This window comes from Bufo bufo, chromosome 5 (assembly GCF_905171765.1).
Source record: "Bufo bufo chromosome 5, aBufBuf1.1, whole genome shotgun sequence".
NCBI lineage: Eukaryota > Metazoa > Chordata > Amphibia > Anura > Bufonidae > Bufo > Bufo bufo.
This window is the reverse complement of record NC_053393.1, coordinates 513,801,937-513,810,206: the sequence shown is the minus strand read 5'-3', so window position 1 is coordinate 513,810,206 and position 8,270 is coordinate 513,801,937.

Below are 8,270 nucleotides of genomic sequence, written 5' to 3'. Positions count from 1 at the left end.
TTTATCAACTGCTGCCTGCAGATTGCACTGCGTTCTCATGGTGACTGATTCCCTTTAAGTACTAAGAGATGTGTAATTATAATACTGTGCAATTATATATATTTTATATAGAATTTTCCAGTCAAAATACATAGTAACAATGACTATGCAGGCACACCAAGCAGCTCAGTATAGCATGATGGTACAGATGGGCAGCAATAGAGATATAAAATTGTGGATCAGCACAATGTAAGCGTGAATATCTAGCAGCATTCTAGAGACAGGCGTCCATCTGCAGTAAATTACTTGCATGCAGCAGGGTTGCTGGAAGTTTGCCTCCCAACATATGGACCACTGAGCCTTCCAAGTATCAAGTTCCACTTTTGCTGTGAATTTGTTTTTCATCCATATCCTCATGTGGTTATTCCCATTGTTATTTATATGAGCCAGCATATAACAGAACATGGCATACAATGTGCATCCTGCCGTCATTGCAAAGCCAAAAAAAACAACAGCAACTGATTCCTGGTATTTAAAACTTTCAAAAATTAAAAAATGATGTATATCTGACATTGATGGCATATCCTAGCGATATGCTATCAATGTCCCAAATGGGGATAACTCTTTAACGTGTAAGTGAAAACCAGTTTGACTTAATAGCTGCCTGACTTCTGTAGGGGTAACAACCATTAAAGGGCTTCTCCGATAAAATTGATTTTTAAGCAGGTGCCCCAGCTTGCCTCCTGAAATAGAAGATCGATTAATACTTACCTGATCCACGTCACCCCGATTCTTTGCTTTCTCCATCTTCCGATCCCTGCACCGTGCATGGGCATGGTCACATGCACCGCTCCAGCCAATGACTGGCTTCAGTGGTAAAGTAATGCTTGTGGTCACATCACCGCCGAAGTCAGTCGTTGGCTAGAGTGGTGACTATGCCCATGCACTGCCAGATGTAAACAGTGCGGGAATGGAGACAGCGGAGGCAGCGTGGAGGACCGGAGCCAGCATGGAGCAGGTAAGCATGAATCTTCTATTTTAGGGGGAGGGGCTGCGGGCACTTGTTTAAAAATCAATATTAGCGGAAAACCCCTTCAAGACTTAACAGCTTCTGCAGGATTATGGCTGCTATAACGTAGCACAGCACCACATATCTGACCTACGTGTTTCAAACAGAGCGGTTTATAATCATGGGGCCATCATTAAGAACCACTTTGTTTCAGATGCGTAGGACAGACGTGCAGTGCCATGCTACATTTTGCCTTTTATCGATTTGGAATAAAGAATTTTTATTTTATCAAGAAGTCCCAGTGCTAGATTGTTTTACAAAGGGTACAAAGGGACATTTTTCTCTCTTGGAGAGGACTTGTGAGACACATGCCTTTTTTATATCATTCAATCAAAAAATATAAAATCATTTACCTGAATAACAGATAATCATTTGAACGGACACAGCAAAAAAAAATAAAAAAATTGATTCCCTTTTAAAATTGAGGAGAGATTAAAGAGGCCGCAAACATTCCCCAATGCGAATGAATGGAACCGATCTCATATGTGATGATGTGGCCTGCAGACATGCTAAATGCACACAGAGCAGCATTTCATAATTAATTTGGAAATGTCAAATGTATGCAAATGACATGCTAATTGATTTTCATGCGATTTGCAATTATAGGATCATTTTTACTAAAAATGGAGAATGTCTTGCTGGGAGTGAGTTTATAGATGGGAGTCGCATGAGTTGTTAACTAGAAAGTAATATGCCATAAACTAATAGGACAGGGATGGCCAACCTGCGGCTCTCCAGCTGTTGTAAGACTACAACTCCCACCATACCCTGCTGTAGGCTGCTAGCTGTAGGCAGTCTGGGCATGCTGGGAGTTGTAGTTTTTGCAACAGCTGGAGAGCCTCAGGTTGGCCATCCCTGTAACAGGCTGATGGCTAGTGATGGACGAACATCGGCTGCGAACGCGATCAAATGTTCGCGAGCCACAAGTTCGTGGCGGGCCCCATTCACTTTAATGGCAGTCGAACCTGAAAAACCTTCAACTCATATTAGCCGCCACCAAATACTTACAAGAAGTGCACAAATCGTCCCACAACATGGACAGTGACATACCAGAGGGGCTCAATGGCAAAAATTCCCACAAAAAATATGTATTTTAATCAGGGGCCATTTTTATGCGTCTTAAATTGAAACTCTCAAAAATGTGCCCTGCTGGAGCCTAGAAAATTTTATTTTAGGCCACGGGAGCACAGGCCCCAAAAATTAGGCATTCACCCGATAGAAAACATCAAGTGATTATGTGGCTGGAGGTACAGTATATTAGACAGTCATTAGATATCAATTTTACTGCAGGCCAGTGGAGTACAGGCCCCAAAAATTATTCATTCAATGTACAGAAAAGAACAAGCTTTGTCTTCTTCTCATTGTCTGTCGCTAGTAGAGGCCTAAGCATGGCAGGCAGGTTCCCCAGAAGTATCTTGCTGGATGAGAAGCCAATACCGCACTTGCATCAATCTTGACAGGATTCGGCTCCAGGTGTATAGGAATTGTTTTTTTGGAATGCTTTCTCCATCGCAACACAACGTCGTTGAATAAACTGAAGACTGGACGATTCTCTCCTAAGAAAAAACTGAAATGTTATTATGAAATTTATTCCAAATACAGTATATTAAAAAATTCGGTGTCCCATGACCCATGTCTGTTCATAATGCAGGCAGGAAAGGGAGACACAGTATTACCGAAGGCAACACATATGTTAATACTGGCATCCTAAAAGATGCCTATTGAATAAATGTTAGAACCACAATGCCCAACCATCACTGAAGTAATTCAGCAAGTGAAATGCGGATTAAAGCTAGAAGCAATAGAAACTGAACAGAATAAAACGAAACTAACCGCACAATTTTTCAAAAAATGCCAACAATTTATTGAAGCTTTAATGTCTGAGGAAGAATTGTGATTAATTGTAACATCATTTAAAGGGTTTCTGTCACCCCACAAAACTCTTTTTTTTTTTTTTGGATAGTTATATTCCTTATAGCGCGATATAGGAGAATATAATAGTCTTACTTACTTTCATGCGGCCGATTCTTTAGAAAACGAAGTTTTATAATATGTAAATCAGGGCTCTACCAGCAAGTAGGGCGTCTACTTGCTGGTAGCCGCAGCAGAAAACCGCCCCCTCGCCGTGTTGATTGACAGGGCCCAGCCGTGATCTCCTCCTCCGGCCGGCCCTGTCAGTATTTCAAAAATCGCGCGCCTCTGGTCATTCGGCGCAGGCGCTCTGAGATGAGGAGGCTCGTCTCCTCAGCACTCCCTCAGTGCGCCTGCGCCGATGACATCACCGAAAGAGAAGACGTCATCGGCGCAGGCACACTGAGGGAGTGCTGAGGAGACGAGCCTCCTCATCTCAGAGCGCCTGCGCCGAATGACCAGAGTGCGAGCGATTTTTGAAATACTGACAGGGCCGGCCGGAGGAGGAGATCACGGCTGGCCCTGTCAATCAACATGGCGAGGGGGCGGTTTCTGCTGCGGCTACCAGCAAGTAGACGCCCACTTGCTGGTAGAGCCCTGATTTACATATTATAAAACTTCGTTTTCTAAAGAATCGGCCGCATGAAAGTAAGTAAGACTATTATATTCTCCTATATCGCGCTATAAGGAATATAACTATCCAAAAAAAAAAAAAGAGTTTTGTGGGGTGACAGAAACCCTTTAAAGATACATCATGGTATCATTAGGGGGTGCTTTAAGATTCACTGGGACATCCTGCACCACAAGATGTCCTCCTCCTCCTGTGTTAGGAAAAATGTCATTCCCAGTGGCGAGGTTGGTTTCACCACAGTACTCTATGCATTTTAAAATAAAAATGTTTTGTTCATTCTCCATTCCTATATCTCTATCCAAATAAGACTTCACTGCCTGTACGCCAATGTCTTTGGAACAATGGTGTACAGGGAAGCGACATCGGCCGTAGCATGTATCATATCTTCTCAAAGATTTGTTCTCCCTTAATAACTTCAAAGCATCACTAGTATCTTTAAGGAAGGAAGGAGTTTCTCTCACGTATTTCTGCAGGAACACATTAATGTATTCAGAGAATCTACTGGTGATAGATTCTATACCAGAGACTATTGGTCTTACCAGGGTTTTTTTTTTTTTTTGGTCCTTATGGATCTTTGAGAGGAAATATATAACTGGGGTCCTAGGATGGGGGTTGTTAAGATAGTCATATTCTTTTATGATCAAAATCCCCTTCTCTAAACCTTCTTTTAATAGGACTAGCAGTTCTTTTTTATATGTTGCCATAGGGTCCCCTCTAAGTTTTTCATATGTTACAGTATCATTAAGATTTTCAACATTTCTATTTCCTAATGTTGTCTGTCATACACCACAATGCCCCCACCCTTATCTGCCTGGCTAAATTACGATTTTATCATTCTTCTCCAGGTTGGTTAATTCCTCTTTTTCTTTCTTAGTTAAATTATATTTGCTCCCACATTTCTCATCTATACTTCCGGACCTTTCAGGAGACCTCTTTGAAATACCTCTATGCATTCATTTTCTTTATTTTTCGGATAGAATTTCGATTTATTTTTTAAAGTAGTATGTTTGTATTTTTCTCCTTGATAATTTTTCATTGGGCCAGATGTATTAATATTCATCTATTTTAAAATATTTAATTTTCTGACAAATCTATGTACATCTAGATATGTCTGAAATGTATTGCTGTATATGCGGGGGCGAATTTTAAACCTTTGTTTAATACTCTTATTTCCTCTTCCGATAGATGATATGAACATAGATTATATATACACTCATCATTTACTTTCCCTTCTTGGCTACGGGACTTTTGTTTGGCCTTTCCCCCTCTCGTTCTTCGGAAAGTTTTATTTTTCCATGAAGATTTCCTTGTTGTTTCTGATCCATCGTTTCTCTGTCTATTATTACTCCTTTGGTCATCTGGTGTGGAATTTTTTTTTCCCTAACCAATGCATTATTTCTTTCACCTTTTTCTCATCATATTTGTTCTTTGGTTTCTTGTCATTTTGTTCTGCTCGGCCCTCCTTATCTTTTCTATGCATAGGTTTCTGTATTGGTCCATTGTATTGCGATCTAAATTCCCCTGTCTACAGACCCTGTTCTACATAAATGCTGTGGATTGATTCCTACCTATTCTTTCCCTACACCTTGATAATCTTTCCCTGAACTTGTAAATCGTTTTTTTTTAGCACAATGAAGTCTTTCCTAGCACTGTCCCTAGCGCCTGCTGACGTCTCTCCCTGCACTAAGTACAGTGGAAAATGGCAGAATCCAAAATGGCTGAGGGCTATTTATAGGGCTGTGACATCAGAGGGCTGTCTGGCTGCTGATTGGCTGCATGCATGGCATTGTGGGTAATCACGCCTTCGCAGAGTTCCTTACTCCATGTCCTCACACTTGCAGCAGCAATTTTAGGAAAAAATGCGATAAAGTTTGAGGAAATTCGGATCGAATTCCACTTTGTCAACTTCGATTCGCCTCATCTCTACTCATGAGCATCTGGAAAAGAGAATTCACCACTGTGTACAGATAACTGCTGGATGTACTAAAACTCTTTTGGGCGCACACAGTAAAGAGACACTTATTATTAGTTTAGCCTGGCCTTGCCTCTGACTCTCTTAACACCACATGCTGGCCATTGCATTTTCATCACGTGCCCTGCCTTGCACCCACACAGACATTAACATCAAGAGCACTCCCAAACTACAATCAGGAAGGGAGCCCACAGCTACAGGGAGTGCCCCAAGGAAACAAAGAGTGCCCTTCCTCACTGCACCAACCCCAGGGAGCGATGGCAAGAGGAAGTACATTGTGACACATTATCTTCAGGGCCACTACCACACCCTTCCTCTACATCAGCAACTCAGGGGCTCACTTCAAGACCAGTTTTCTAAGAGGAAATAAAACTCCAACATGTGTCCACAATGATTTTACCGCTGCAGGTCCAGTGGGCTCAGTTCACAAAGTCAGTATGCGTTTTTACAGGACCGCGCGACTAACTCCTATAAGGTCTCCTCTGAGTTGAACCATCCACTCATATAGGTACAAGTAGAGCATCAGATTTTCCAAATATCCTCCTCCCTCTGCGAAAAAGATGCAGGAATATGAAGCACTGTAAATGCTTCTCACACGCGCTTACAGCTGATATACTCACAAGTGCATGTGGGAGTCAAGCACATCAAACCAGTATAATCATCTGAAATTCCTCCAAATATGTCTCTTCAATTGCTGTCCTATAAACTTTTGGTCTTTCAATTAGCCTTCAGATGTCTGTAATAAAATGTGTCCTTGCCAGTTCTGGGTTGGAAGCTCTTTGGAGATTCCATAAAATGTCAGTTTGTTGTCCGTTCTCTAATCGATCCAGCATGCACCCCATCTCCAAAGAGCTTCCAACCCAGAACTGGCAAGGACACATTTTATTACAGACATCTGAAGGCTAATTGAAAGACCAAAAGTTTATAGGACAACAATTGAAGAGACATATTTGGAGGAATTTCAGATGATTATACTGGTTTGATGTGCCTGACTCCTACCTGCGCTTGTGAGTATATCAGCTGTAAGCGCGTGTGAGAAGCATTTACAGTGCTTCACTATTCGTGCGTCTTTTTTCGCTGGAGCTGTTGTGGGAGGAGGATATTTGGAAAATCTGATGCTCTACTACTTGTACCTATATGAGTGGATGGTTCAACTCAGAGGAGTTTTCTAATAGGACTGAGAAATGCCATCTTGTCTCAACAGAGACCCATGTTGCTGCATTATTTGCCCCCCCATGCTTTAGTCCTCATGCACACGACCGTTGTGTGTTTTGCTGTTCGCAAATTGCTGATCCGCAAAACACGGATGGCGTCCGTGTGCATTCCGCAATTTGCGGAACTCTACGGACAGCCATTAATATAACTGCCTATTCTTGTCCGCAAAACGGACAATAATAGGACAGGTTATATTTTTTTTGCGGACCACGGAACGGAGCAATGGATGCGGACAGCACACGGAGTGCTGTCCGCATCTTTTGCGGCCCCATTGAAGTGAATGGGTCCGCATCCAAGCCGCCAAAACTGCGGCTCGGATGCGGGCCAAAACAATGGTCGTGTGCATGAGGCCTAATATTGTAGCTCTAATTCCTTATACAGTATAAACTACTGTAAATTAACTCAAGTCAACACATGATAGAAATTCTAGAGAGAAAGAATTCATATATTACATATAGCTAACCTAACAACAAGAAACCTGTAGCTAGTGTAAGCTACTAGGTGTCAGTTGACAGCAATGTTATTGCCCCTAGACCTTGTTCTAAAATGCGACAAAAATTGATTTTCTGGTGCATCATGTTACATCAAGTTTTCAACCTAGTTATGACGCAAATGCACAAAAACGGAATAATCCACTGTGACCAGCTTGCCTTTTTGTGGCTTTCCAGGTCGATGAGTGGGAGTAGCTTAGTGGAAAGGGGTGTGGTTTTAGATACAACAATGTGCAACAAAATTGCACTAAATGCAGTGAACAAAACAAAACGCAGGATACTTTGTAAATATCTGGCAGTATGTTTCCATGTAACTAATCCAGTAGAACTAAAGGGCTAAATATTTTAACATGAAACTTTCTGCTCTCATCTTTTGGAGAATTTGCTTTGGTTTGAAACCATATATTTTTATTTTTTTTGAAAATGTCACCCGTGTTTTGTTACATGTGTTGCACAAAATAGCTATGGATATCTTTGTCTAAAGTGTAATCATATTTATTAGAAATGCTCCGTCAGTTTGTACACCACCAGGGGACTGGAGTATATACTTGTGACTTTTTGCAAGAATTTAGAATGATAAATCTGGCTAAAAATGTAATCTGGCTGTCCTTTAGCATATGCAAATTGCCGAACATGGCGCTAACCACCTTAAAAACAGGCAAAATCACTCTACTTTGCTGGCACAGTGAATTTTAAACATTTCCCCCTCAGACAGGCTGTATAAAGATATGCCAAAGTTATCACAGGGGCGAAAGCTGGATGATAAATGTGATGCAGGTATAGACATTTTTGTGTAAGTTTTTACCACCTATTGGTTTACTTACTTTGCGACCAAATTTTGTGCCAAAATGTTGGTACAAAATGTTGTATTTCAGAGCACATCCCTTGCCACCAAGCTATGTCTCTTGCCAGCCAAGCCTTGGAAGTGGATTTTTCTGAAACTAGATGCGTCAAATTTGTCAACTGTGCTAAGAAAGTGAAGTGCAAGGCATGTACCAAATT